At 42.9% G+C, this 14293-nt stretch overlaps 1 long non-coding RNA gene across 1 annotated transcript; it reads left to right on the top strand.

Moving 5' to 3' along the window:
- The first annotated feature begins 5458 nt into the window (after positions 1 to 5458).
- Positions 5459 to 12095, top strand: LOC123333926. Its single transcript, XR_006551520.2, has 3 exons — positions 5459 to 5598; positions 9293 to 9354; positions 12019 to 12095. It is a non-coding gene; the product is annotated as an uncharacterized LOC123333926 (long non-coding RNA).
- The last annotated feature ends 2198 nt before the right edge of the window (positions 12096 to 14293 follow it).

Genomic DNA, 14293 nt, shown 5'->3' with positions numbered 1-14293 from the left:
CAGAGGTGAAAGTTAGGAGGGGTGGACAGGAAGGACTCAGACCCAAGCTTACTTCTGAGACAGTTTTCACCAGGGTGATAGAGGGGCTCTTCCTCATTGGAGGAGCCCTGCCTCTGGGTTCACCCTGAGTAGGGGTGGGCAGGCACTTACTCCTGTGATGCACTCAGTCACTGGCTGTACCTGGCAGGGTGGGCAGGCGCCACTGCCCCTGCCACACTCAGTCACTGGCTGGGAGCTGCCCTGGGAAGCCTGGCCTCAGCCCACACGTGGTGGTGGATCCAGAGGGGCAGCAGTAAGACAGGGGCTTCCAGAGATCTGGTGGTGTATTGCCATAGTCTCTAAATGGCCTCAAAGAGGCTGAGGGAGGTGGCTACAAATCACTTCCAGGGGCATATTATCTTCATACTGCTTCTTCCAAATGCTCATTGGCATTTAAAGTTATTTAATCCAGTTCACTGGGCATAGGAATCTGTGGGAAGAGGGTGAGGGAATCAAGAAAAGAGTTTTGTAGTTGAAAAAGCACTGGTCTCCAAGAGTCAAGACCTGCATTCTCTGATTCTGTCACTAACTCATTTGCCACCAAAGGCAAGGCATCTCCCCTCTCTGGGATCACGTCTACATTTGTAGATTGGGGTAATAGCAATTTTCACCTCCTAGACATGCTGTGAGGATAAAAGAAAATTGTGGATGTGAAAGTTGGCTTTTAGCTGAAGAGAGTTACACAGTTATGTGTGAAAGTGAAAGGGCTTCTCAGTGGCTCAGATGGTAAAGAATCTTCCTGCAATGCAGGAGACCTAGGTTCGATCCCTGGGAAATTCTCCTAGAGAAGGAAATGGCAACCCAGTCCAGTATTCTTGGCTGGAGAATTCCTTGGACAGAGACACCTGGCAGGCTACAGTCCATGGGGTCACAAAGAGTTGGACAAAACTGAGCTATATAGTTATATGTGGGTGGACAGCGTTCTGCCTGTGGAATACGTATCTCTCTGAATAAACTCTCTATTTCTCAAAGAAAGAACTATGCAGATGTGTGATGTTATATGAACTTTATTAATAGGGATAGGCAGGGGTTATTATGATGAGCAAGTTATTTAATGTGACATGCTTAGCCAGGCACAAAAGCTTAATAAAAATTAGCTGCTATGTTTTTTTCACCTGCAGTTTGGTCAAGAGCCAGTTCTATCCAGGGATAATTCTTGAACTCAGAGCTGCTGCTCAGGGCCCACACTGTCCTGGCTGAGTGTCCACTTCCTGTGCCCACATTTGCTGGGACTAAGGAGGCTCTGTGGAGGGAGGCTGCAGCCTAAGATTTAATGCTGTCTCGGTTCCTCTGCCTCTGTGAGGTAGGCAGTGTTAATATCTCTGTTTACAGAACAGCTCAGAGAAGCAAAGCGTCTTGTCCAAGGTTACAGAGCAGGGATTTGTAACAGTTTAGGGCTACCTGGGGCAGGAGTTATCAGACTGAACACCTGCTCTCAGGAGTGTGAAAAATGGGTCAGGGATTCAAGGGCCTGGCAGAGCAGGCCAAATAGTTTGCTGTTATTGCTGTTGTTTATTTGCTCGTTTTGTCTCTTTGCGACCCCATGGATTGCAGAACCCCAGATCCCCCTGTCCTTCACTATCTCCTGGAGTTTGCTCAGATTCATGTCCATGGAGTCAGTGATGCTATATCTACACTACTTACTATTATTTCAGTCCAGGTCGGCTCTGAGTGTGGGGAGCTGCTCCTCAAAAGCTTCCCGATTTCCTTCATTTCCCAGCTGACCAGAGGTGCCAGTCACACATCAGTATGCGTGCCCTCTCTGTTAGAAGGCTGGCTTGTCTGTTGGTGTGTTCCTGGCATGGCTGCCCAGCAATGCTGGCTTTGAGGCCTCTCGCCTTCTGTCAGGGAAGTGCCAGGTGCTTGGGTTGTTGCCCATTAACCAATGGGTTGTATCCAAGGGGAGGGCATTTTTAATAGTTCTTTGGCATGTTTTCTGACCTCCAATATTTTTAAAGCAAATTTCTGTCTCCCCCCTGCATTCATTATTCATTCAACAAAGTTATTGAATACTTAAAACACCACCACAAACACTCATAACATCTATTCATGGAACCGTGAGGAGTGTAAAGGAAACAAGACTAGAATAATCACTATTGGAACTTGTTCTGGGCCAGGCACCAAGCTGAGCACTTTGTGTCACGACCCTTCCCATCTTTACGCAGACCTGTGAGGTGGGTGATGTTATTTCCTTGGTACAGACCGGAAAGCTGAGGAGTAGAGAAGTAAAGTAACTTGCTTATGGACATACAATGAATAACTGTTGGTACAAAATTCAGTCTTTTTGGCTCCCAAACCCAGGCTCTTAACCACTACACTGATTGTCTTCTAGGGGCTCATGTTCCCTAAGAAATGGGTGTTTTAACATTTAGCTGTGATTGAAAGTAATCTTTAGAATCATTTAGGTCTAGATTCAATTGTACATCCGTCATTTACTAGTTGTGTGACTTTGTGGAAGGAGAGCTTCAACTATTGAACATTCTAGCTAGCACCTTTCTAAGTGCTGTATATACAGCCACACCTTGGAGAGATTGCATGTTGGCTTACCGACCGCTACTATAAAGTGAATAGCACAGTAAAGCCAGTCACACAAATTGTTTGTTTCCTTGGTGCAAACAAAAGTTATATTTATACTATATTAATAATTATTTTAACTATATTTCCATTTTGTAGAAGAAGGAATCGAAGTTCAGAGAAGTTAAGTGATTTTCTCTAAGCATATTAGTTAAGGTCCAGTCAGAAGATAGAAACCACATAGTAATTTGAATAGGGAAAGTTTAATATAAAGAACTATAAATGACTTACAGGGAATATTAACTTCTAAAGGCCAAGATAATACTAGAGAATAAGGGAATACAGGAAGTAAGGAGCAGTCTTTTCTGGTGGAGGCAGGACTCTTCTGAAATAATAAGAAATATACATATATATATCAACATAATAAGCTATATATATATATATATGAAATATAATATAGACATGAATCTGAGAAAACTCCAGGAGATAGTGAAGGACACGGTAGCCTGTGTGCTACAGTCCATGGGGTTGCAGAGTTGGACATGATTAGTGACTGATCAACAGCAACAATATATATATGTTTCTCTGCCCTGAATCCTGACAGAGTTCCAAAAGCTCTATGATTTCCTGAGTGATGGAGGAGGCAGGAGTACCTCACATGGAGCTCCTAAATCCATTGGAATTTTCTGGGTGATAGGAGTGTCTTTTGTTTTAATGATGCAACTCTTGGAAGGCTCCTGCATGGTCACCTGAAATACCAAGCATGATTAAGAAACTTGGAACTTTCAGAACCACCCTCCATCTTCTGGGGAGGGGAGAAGGGCTGGAGATTGAGTTAAAAATCAATCATGCCTGTGTGATGAAGCCTCCATAAAAAATTCCTGAATTATGGGATTGGGAGAACATCTGGGTTGGTGAACATATGCACATGCCAAGAGGGTGGCACATGGTGCACCCCAACTCTTTGGGGACAGAAGTGTCTACACTTGATCACTTCCAGATCTTACTCTATGCACCTTTTCATCTGGCTGTTCATTTGTACCCTTGATCGTATCCTTCATAATAAACTGGCAAATGTAAGAGAGTGTTTCCCTGACTTCTGTGAGTCATTATAACACACGATTGAACCTGAGTAGGGGCTTGTTCAGTTCAGTCGCTCACTTGTGTCTGACTCTTTGCGACCTCATGGACCACAGAACCCCAGGCTTCCCTGTACATTACCAACTCCCGGAGTTTGCTCAAACTCATGTCCATTTAATCGATGATGCCATCCAACCATCTCATCCTCTGTCGTCCACTTTTCCTCCTACCTTCGACCTTTCCCGATATCAGGGTCTTTTCTAATTAGTCAGTTCTTTGCATCAGGTGGCCAAAGTTTCAGAGCTTCAGCATCAGTCCTTCCAGTGACTATTCAAGGTTGATTTCTTTTAGGATTGACTGGTTTGATCTCCTTGCAGTCCAAGGGACTCTCAAGAGTCTTCTCCAATACTACAGTTCAAAAGCATCAATTCTTTAGCACTCAGCTTTCTTTATGGTCCAACTCTCACATCCATCCATGACTGCTGGAAAAACCATAGCTTTGACTAGATGGACCTTTGTTGGCAAAGTAATGTCTCTGCTTTTTAATATGCTTTCTAGGTTGGTCATAGCTTTTCTTCCAAGGAGCAAGGATCTTTTAATTTCATGGCTGCACTCACCATCTGCAGTGATTTTGGAGCCCAATAAAATAAAGTCTGTCACTGTTTCCATTGTTTCCCCATCAATTTGCTGTGAAGTAATGGGACCAGATTCCATGATCTTTGTTTTTTGAATGTTAAGTTTTAAGCCAACTTTTTCACACTCCTCTTTCACTTTCATCAAGAGACTCTTTAGTTCTTCCTCACTTTCTGCCATAAGGGTGGTATCATCTGCATCTCTGAGGTTATTGATATTTCTCCTGGCAATCTTGATTCCAGGTTATGCTTCATCCAGCCCGGCATTTCACATGATGTACTCTGCATATAAGTTAAATAAACAAGGTGACAATATACAGCCTTGATCTACTCGTTTCCCAATTTGGAAACAGTCCATTTTTCCATGTCCAGTACTAACTGTTGCTTCTTGAACTTGCATACAGATTTCTCAGGAGGCAGGTGACGGGGTCTGGTATTCCTATCTCTTGAAGAACTTTCCACAGTTTGTTGTGATCCACACAGTCAAAGGCTTTAGCTTAGTCAATGAAGCAGAAGTAGATGATTTTCTGGAATTCTCTTGCTTTTGCTATGATCCAGTGCATGTTGGTAATTTGACCTCTGGATCCTCTGCCTTGTGGGCTTGTGGGAACCCCCAATTAATACAGTTGATCAGAAGTTTAGGTGAGTACCTGGGACTTGTGACTGGCATCTGAAGTCACAAGGCAAACATGGGATTTTGCCCTGAGCCTGTGGGTCTGCACTGACTTCAGTTGGTTAATGTCATAGCTGAACCGTGGGACACCCAGCTGGTGTCTGATATTGGAGGATTGGTTGGTGTGTCCCCACCCCCCCTCCACATTTGGAAGTGCTATGAGTCAAGGACTGCATGAGAATTTTCTTTCAGTATACAAGGAAGGAGCAAATTGGAAGAGGATCCTTACTTCCTAGGCTGAGATTCAGACCTCAGTGGAAAGGGTGTGACTTAGTCTACTGGATGGTGGAAAGGTTTGCAGTAGCGCCGCAAAGTGAAAAGCAGCCCCTGTGGTTCCCACAAAACTCTCTAGGGACCTGGGGTGTGGCTAAGATATCCTGAGGGGTTGCTCAGGAGAGTGCTGCTGACATTTGCTGCAGATTTGCCTTCTGGGGTGCTGGTGAAACTTGCTGAGGTGTGAGCACCCTTGAGATTGGGTGTCCTTTACATGCTGGTTGCTATTTACCACAGGACCAAGGAGAAGGCAAGCACGTGGAACCAGGAAGGAAAGACCCTTCTTCCTGTAGCACCCTCTACTGACAAAGCTTCACATTTGTCACCTGACAAAAGAAGAGATGCTCACAGGGTTCAGCTTCAGCAGCACAAAGCCAGGCAGTGAAGGTGGGTACAGAACTGAAAGGCAACTCATTGATAACTGGCCTTGTAAATATTATAACCTATTGAAAGCCAGGTTTCTCTGACAGCAACACCTAAATTCTTTCAAATATCACACAGGACTTCTCTGACCTTCAGTTTTCCCATCTCTAAACTGGCAAGTATAGAGCTTGTCTCACAGAGATGCTGTGCATTTGAAATAAGATGAAGTATGTATGGGTCTGGGACATTATAGAGGTCCAGTGAGAGTTGCCTACTGGCCTGTTTTCTTGCAGAACTGTAGTCTCCCTACTGAAAGAGACTTCAGGCATCATCAAACCCATCTTTTAAACTTCACTGATGAGGTTCAGAGAGAATGATACATCACAGGTCTCAATTCCTGTCAATGACAGAACAATAATTAGTTCCCGAGCCTCCTGACACCTACTTTTTTCTCTTCTTATTCAACTCTGCCACCTCATATTTGATTTTGGGGCTGACATGAATGTGAGGTAGTTACATATGAAATAATTTCACATCAGCTGGCCATGTACTCAAGTTGCACAATCAGAGAACTTTCTTATGTTTACAAGGAGAAAAGGTTATTTTGACCAATTCAAGTTTTCCCTTAGTGATCAAATTAGCACTTTTATTTCATTACCGAATTGGCAACATGTAACAAGCCAAGCTCAGCGATACCATTAATTTTTGGAAAAGGATTGAGCATAAAAATAAAGTTCCATTACTATAAATGTATCCTCTTGGACTCCTTAGGTCCATCTGTGATTTCTTCCTGGTTGCTGCTTGGGGATCTGGTAACAATATTCCAGCCTGAGCCATCTGGGTGGGCTGCAGGCTCTTTCTCATCTTTTTCAGAAGTTTCATTTGTGGATTCCTCTTCTTGTATCAAGATTGCCAGGAGAAATATCAATAACCTCAGAGATGCAGATGACACCACCCTTATGGCAGAAAGTGAAGAGGAACTCAAAAGCCTCTTGATGAAAGTGAAAGTGGAGAGTGAAAAAGTTGGCTTAAAGCTCAACATTCAGAAAATGAAGATCATGGTATCTGGTCCCATCACTTCATGGGAAATAGATGGGGAAACAGTGGAAACAGTGTCAGACTTTATTTTTTTGGACTCCAAAATCACTGCAGATGGTGACTGCAGCCATGAAATTAAAAGATGCTTACTCCTTGGAAGGAAAATTATGACCAACCTAGATAGCATATTCAAAAGCAGAGACATTACTTTGCCAACAAAGGTCCATCTAGTCAAGGCTACGGTTTTTCCTGTGGTCATGTGTGGATGTGAGAGTTGGACTGTGAAGGCTGAGCGCCGAAGAATTGATGCTTTTGAACTGTGGCGTTGGAGAAGACTCTTGAGAGTCCCTTTGACTGCAAGGAGAACCAACCAGTCTATTCTGAAGGAGATCAGCCCTTGGATTTCTTTGGAAGGAATGATGCTAAAGCTGAAACTCCAGTACTTCAGCCACGTCGTGAGAAGAGTTGACTCATTGGAAGAGACTCTGATCCTGGGAGGGATTGGGGGCAGGAGGAGAATGGGACGACAGAGGATGAGATGGCTGGATGGCATCACTGACTCGATGGACGTGAGTCTGGGTGAACTCCGGGAGTTGGTGATGGACAGGGAGGCCTGGCGTGCTGTGATTCATGGGGTCACGAAGAGTTGGACACGACTGAGCGACTGAACTGAACTGAACTTCTTATCTATGTGGTCTCTTTGGGAGATTATGCCTGAGAGCCTGGTTTCAGCAGTGTCCTCCAAAGCAGAAACTCCCCTGCCCTTGTCTTTGGGCTATTCCTCTCTGACCACCTTTGGGCCTCTCTTTCTAATGTCTCCCGGGTGTGTCCACATGCAAGTCCCCAGACAACTCACACTGTCCCTCCTGCAACAAACTCATCATCTCCTTCCAGATTTACTATTCCTGCTGCCCAGGCTTCTTAGCCATTGAAGACAAGAAAATTGAAAAGGATTATAACGGAATAAGAGCTTTATAGGCACCTCCATCCGCCAAACCCTCAAGGCAGGACATATGCTTGCAACTCACTCCCCTGTGCACTCTGAGTTTGTATTCTAACTGCCTAGCGGAGACTTCAGGCTCGTCTGAGCTGGTCCCTGCTGACCCCTTGAATTTATATTGTTCAACGTTTGCTCATTACACTTCCTTTTACTCATTTCCTCACATCTTTCAGTGCATCAAATCCTTTCCTGACCTCTAGCTGTTGTACAAGCTGTTTCTTCTGTCTGATGTATTCATCCCCAGGTCCTCAGAGCCCAGCAAGGGTTGGACTCCATGTAGAGTTGGTTATTGTTGTCTGACTATACAAAAGAGGCTCTCATGTTCAAAAGTAGTCACTTAAAATGACTAAACTTAAAATATGGGCAATGGTTTCATGGAGCCTAGAAAAAAAGGTCAGGGGTTTGGTTGGAGAGTATTTTGAAAATGAGTAAAAAATTATCATTATGTTTATTTTGTCGTATTTTTAGTAAAATTTAGGTTGCATTGCAATTACATGTGAATGGCTTACAGTGAACTAAGAATGAATCAAATGTTGTTTCTTTGGTATCATTTTCCAAATAACATATGCTCGGATGAAATGTAGTCTTTACATTTGACTTTTGCAACATGATTAAAAGCAGGGTGATTTGTATAATTATGATAGAAATCTTATTAATTTTTTCTTGAGCTTCATTTATACTGTATTAGAAACACTCTCCATCAAAGCACTTAGAGTGTCATTATCCTTTTCAGTTTTCTTGTTTTTAATGGCTAACTAGTCTACCGGCCAATCATCATTAATCACTGACACTGCTTATGATTCATGCAATTCTTTACCATCACTTTCACTGACTTCATTACAACCCTCATCCTTGGAAATTGCAGTATTACTTTGTAGGACATTTGTATCCTATATTTCTTATATTATAAGATGAGGAACATTTGACCATGAAAGAGGGGCCGTCTGCCCATCACAGCCTCTTCTTTGTAGGCTATGATCTTTAGTGTCAATCAGTGTGTGTGTGTGTGCATGCTGCTCTTTGAATGAGGGCTACTTTTTTAGGTGGGAGTACAGTAGTGAATGTTTCATGTTCAATCTTTGCTTCCCATCTGACCTCATAACTGTGGGAATTCTGATAAAGACTACTCAGGCACTGAAGATTTCCCATAGATGTCTGTTTTTCAGAATTTGTACCTTTCCCATATTTACCGCCCATCGTTTCTTAAACCAGCACCCAGGGGGCCTTAGGGACATCTTTGTCTCCTGAATCTAACATGTGTCCCTTGTGTTAAATGTTGGACAAGAGTCTTTTGATTGCAAGGGAGCCCTGGCCTCCTGGTGGGGCCCATCCATCCTGTCTGAGATGTGGTTTTGTGGGACAAAGAACACGCCATCTCTTTTGTTCCTTTCTATCTTTCAGGTCACCTTTTTTTTTTTCAGGTCACACTTTATATACAACTATAGAATGTTGGAACTTGGATGGACTCCAATTAAAGTTTATTAGAGGTTTACCCTGAAATATTTCACATTTTCTAACACTTGACATTCACAGCTTCCCTGTGAGGTTTCAGGGTGTTTTTGTCCTCATTTTAGTGATGGGGCTCAGAGAAAATGACTTGTTTCAGAGTGTCCCTGCTGAGGAGTGGAGCTGAGATAAGGATGGTGGTGTCCAACTCTTACTCCAGGCTCTTGTCCACAGTTTACAATGAGGAAACTGAGACTCCAGAATGGGAAAGGACTTACCCAGAGGCACATCAGCAGGTCAGTTGTAAGACCCCTAAACCCCAAGCATTCTCATTCCCTGTCCATCTACTTTGCTGCTCAGATTGGTTATTGTCCAATGATTGTTTTAGGAAAGGAAAACAATTACATATGAAGTTATTTTCAGACTCTTCCTTAGTTGCACAACCAAAGTTCCATTTTATTTACTAATGTCACTTTTAAAGACTTTAAAGACTTCTAGTGATACATTTATTTCATTACTGAATTGGCAATGTGCAGTAATTCAAAATTCATCTGATTCATCAAACTTTCAACACCATTTGACACAGGAACTGTATTGTACTGAGACTTCATTGTCCTACAACAGTCACAAATATTGATATATGATCAAAGAGAAGAAATATCTGTCCAGAAGCCAGGTTTTCTGATTCCAGTGTCCTGGCTCATATGCTTAAAAAAAAAGTTACATTTTTTTTTCGCTGATTAACATGATGGCTATAATTAGCCAGCACTGTTAACTTTACCCTGCATGTATTAACTCATCTAATCCTTAGAACAGTCCCCTGCTATAGATATTATTATCATTCCTATTTTACAGAGATATACACAAGAGGATATATTGATACCATTAAATATACATGTATTGTCCAGTTTTTATAAAGGTTTATTTTATACTTTTAACTCTTGAATCATCTATTCCCCATAGGTTTCCTTCATGCCCAAAGACATATGTATACTGTGGATCATAATGCATGAGGCCTCAGTTATGGACTCTGAGAGAGAGGGAGAGGGTGGGAAGATTTGGGAGAATGGCATTGAAACATGTAAAATATCATGTATGAAACGAGTTGCCAGTCCAGGTTCGATGCACGATACTGGATGCTTGGGGCTGGTGCACAGGGACGACCCAGAGGGATGGAATGGGGAGGGAGGAGGGAGGAGGGTTCAGGATGGGGAACACATGTATACCTGTGGTGGATTCATTTTGATATTTGGCAAAACTAATACAATTATGTAAATTAAAAAAAAAAAAGATATTTTGAGTACAGGTAATTGAACATCTGACTAACAATGGCTTATGGGTAGGCAGTTCCCCATTCTCAGTAACATGGATGGACCTAGAGATTATTACCCTAAGTGAAGTAAATCAGACAAAGACAAATATCATATGATATCACTTATATGTGGAATCTAAAAAAATGATACAAATGAACTTACTTATAACACAGAAATAGATTCACAGACATAGAAAACAAACATATTGTTGATGAAGGGGGAAGGGGGATGAGGGATAAATTGGGAATTTGGGATTAATAGATACACACTACATATATAAAATAGGTAAACAACAAGGAGCTACTGTATAGCACAGGGAACTCTATTCAATATTTTGTAATGACCTATAATGGAAAAGAATCTGAAAAAGAATGCACATGTGCACACGTATACACACACACACACACATATAACTGAACTGCTTTGTTATACACCTAAAACTCTGTAAATCAACTATACTTCAATAAAAAAAGAGGTAGGCAGTTCCAATCTGGTTCAGGGGCCGAAAAGCCAAAACCAGAAACAAACCAGAACCTCAACACAAAACCAGCCTCTTCCCACCCTTCTGCTCTTTCCTCATAACACTGTCTTTGTCTTCTGGCTCACTGCCTTATGATTTAAATAGAGCTACCTCAGGACTTCCCTGGTGGTCCAGTGGTTAAGACTTCACCTTCCAGTACAGGGGGTTCAGGTTCAATCCCTGGTCATGGAGCTAGGATCCCACCTGCCTCACGGCCAAAAGACCAAAACATAAAATAGAAGCAATATTGTAACAAATTCAACAAAGACTTTAAAAATAGTCTGCACAAAAATAATCTTTTAAAAATAGAGCTACCTAAGCCTCAGTCCTCACATGACTATTTTCAAATGTAGGAATCCAGAGGATACCCAGAGATGCCACAGTAACATCTCTCTATCAGGCGAGGACATCTTCCTGAAGCCCTCTAATAAGTTTCTCCATGTAGATCACCATGTACATGTAGGTCATGTAGAGTTGACCTGTCACATGGCTGCTACTAGTGCAAGACTAGGGAAATACAAACCTCTGTGTGTGTGTGTGTGTATGTCAGCATGAAAAAGTGGGAAGGAAATGTCTATTGGGTATTCAAACAAGTCTCCATCACACATGATAAACTGGTAGTGAATACTTATCTTTTAATGTGGTCTCCAGGGGCTATTCCATTTGAATAGCTGAACTATTTCATTTGTTCAATTCTAAGACCAATAGTAGGGAGTTGAATCTCATGGTGGAAGTTCAAGAACTAAATATAGTTACTTTGAACTTTGTGATATTATGATTCTGTGATTGCACAGGATGTGCAAAAAGTATAAGGATGCTTTTTGCTGTATAGAACAACTGCTTTTCCTGTGAGGTTTTGTATGAGTTTGAGTACCAATTCTTGCCTTTGTCCTATAGTTTATTTTAGCTGAAGAGTGTAGGTAGAACAAAGGGGCCACATTCATTAAAGTGAATGGAATGATACTTATTTCATAAAATGAGATCAGCAATGGGATGGGCTGCCTTAGGGACAGCATTTGTCTCAGGACCAAGAAAAGAAGAACAGGTGTGTAAAGAGGATCTTGACATCATCTTTGAGGGTGGGCTGGCTGGGAGACATCTCTGGGAACTTGGCCCTTTTTTCATAGGAAAATGGCCCACACATTGATGACCTCTCCTGGGAGCCTTCAGGGAGGGTGAGCTCTCTTGACAGACTCATCCCTAGAAACTGCAAAGCAAACAGATGTTTGCTTTGAGAAGGTAAGTGTTTCCCCTTCCATCTTATTTTCAAAGATGAGCAGAAAGGACTCTTAAGATTTTGCCTGCCTGGTTTAGAGGCCAGTTTGCTTCTGAGCCCAGGGCTAATGTGCCCTCTTGCTACCCCCTGTCTGGTTCTGTGACGGGCAAAGTTGTTTCTTCCGGGGAGATTTGGTGGGGTGGGGCAGAGTTCCTCCTGCCCCTTTAGAAGCTTGGTGGTCACTTTACATGGCAGAGACAGCAAAGTGCAGCAGACTCTGCAGGAACAGCAGCCTTCTCATGCCTGGAATTGAACACAGTTACTGCAGTGAGAGTCAAAGGATACCTGGCTGGGAGTCAGGACTCTAGTACTGATCTGTCTGGTGGGCATGCATGCACAGAGCCCCTGCTTCACGCTGGGGTCAGCCCAGGAGAAGAGTCAGGGGTCCCACCTTCACGTCTAGTGCCCTTGGCTCTATTTATGTGAAAGGAATAAAGACAATTAACATGGAGTACAATCTATGTGCAAGACATCATGGCAGTGTTCTATCTTATCAGTGAAGAAATGGAAGATCAAAAGTGTGAGTCCATGTGCATAGCCATGAAGGTAGGAGGTGGGGACATGAAGGAGGAAACCAAGAGTAGCTTGTCTCCAAAGTTCATTGTCTTTTTATGTCACGCAATACACTAAGCTCAGAAGATGGGGACTTGCTTGTCCAATTCTGTATCTGAGCAGTTTGGACCTTATCTGGGGCAGACTTGGAGCACTTAAGGGTTAACACAGGGGGAGAGATGGTTAGATTTTCAATGTTAAGGAAATCTCTCTGAAATATTTCTGTGTGTGGCTTTGGAGGCGCTGGTGTGAGCCTGGCGTGGGGGAGATCTGACGCAGACAGGGCAGAGGTGATAAGAAGGGGATCGGGTCGTGGGACAGAGAATGTAGAATCCATAGGACTTGGGGAGGAATGATTAGGTGTGGTGAGAGTGAGTGAAAGGAAGGCATGGCAGCATCCAGACCAAATGTTAGCATTTTGCACAATAGTCTTATCATCAGCACAGTCCCTCTTTCATATTATGCTTCCTACAAATTGTGTTGGCTTTCCTTTGAACTGAATGCTTGTGTATGTGTGCCCAAATTCATATATTGAAACCTAATCCCTAATGTATTGATGTTTGGAGGTGGGACTTCTGAGAAGTAGTTAGGTCATAATGGCACAGACTTCATGCATGGGATTAAAAGAGACTCCAGAGAGATCCCTCATCCTTTCCACCGGTCAAGGACTCAGTGAAAAGCCATCTATGAGCCAAGAAGGGGGCTCTCACCAGACATCCAATCTGCCAGCACCTTGATCTTGGACCGCCCAACCTCCAGAATTGTGTGAAATAAATTCCTATTGTTTATAAGCGACACAGTCTATGGCATTTTGTTAGAGCAGCTTGCATTGACTAAGAGAGCTCCCATCCTGACCAGTGATCCCTTTGTTATGTGGGCTGGCTGAGACTGGTCTTCTTTTGTTCTATCCTGTCACCACCTTCGGGGTCCCAGATGGCCATTCTCCCTGCCAGCTCCTGGTTTTACTGAATTACTTAGGATAACACTTTCTCCAGTGATAATGACAACACCACCACCCCCTCCCCCACATCGACTTCTTTCTCCCTCATCTAATAGTTCATGGCGAGTATGCCTCGTTGGTGGGTGGCTTTCCATCAGGTGGTGAATCAGGGCTGAATGCCTTTCTGTCTTTTGGGTCTGTCAGCCTCTGGGACCATGGAATCCACTGTATTCAGTCAGACAGTGGACAAAAGAGAAGGTGGGGCAGACACGTCTCTCACCGGACTTTGCTTGGCAGTGGCATGTGCCACATGTGTTCACATTTCATAGTGAACAGTAGCTCCCCATACCTACCTGGATGTAGGGCTGGACAACATGTTCTCTGGTTGTGCAACTGCTTCCTGTGATAAGCCCATATTATGCAGGGATAAGCAAGAATTTGGGGTAGGACTATTTCCAGCTCTAACAGCAAGCACATAAAAGATTACACGTCAAATGCTCTTTAGCCACAGCACATTATGAAATACCATAAAGGAGGCATAAAATACATGACCCCTGAAACATGGAGATGCTGTTTTGTAGATTAAAAAACAGTCAAATGTTGGCAATTTCATATGATTCCACCAAATATATTG

The sequence above is a fragment of the Bubalus bubalis genome, chromosome 6, assembly GCF_019923935.1.
Source record: "Bubalus bubalis isolate 160015118507 breed Murrah chromosome 6, NDDB_SH_1, whole genome shotgun sequence".
In the NCBI taxonomy this organism is placed as follows: domain Eukaryota; kingdom Metazoa; phylum Chordata; class Mammalia; order Artiodactyla; family Bovidae; genus Bubalus; species Bubalus bubalis.
Note: the sequence above shows the minus strand (reverse complement) of the source record. Positions and strands in the feature narration are given on the sequence as shown.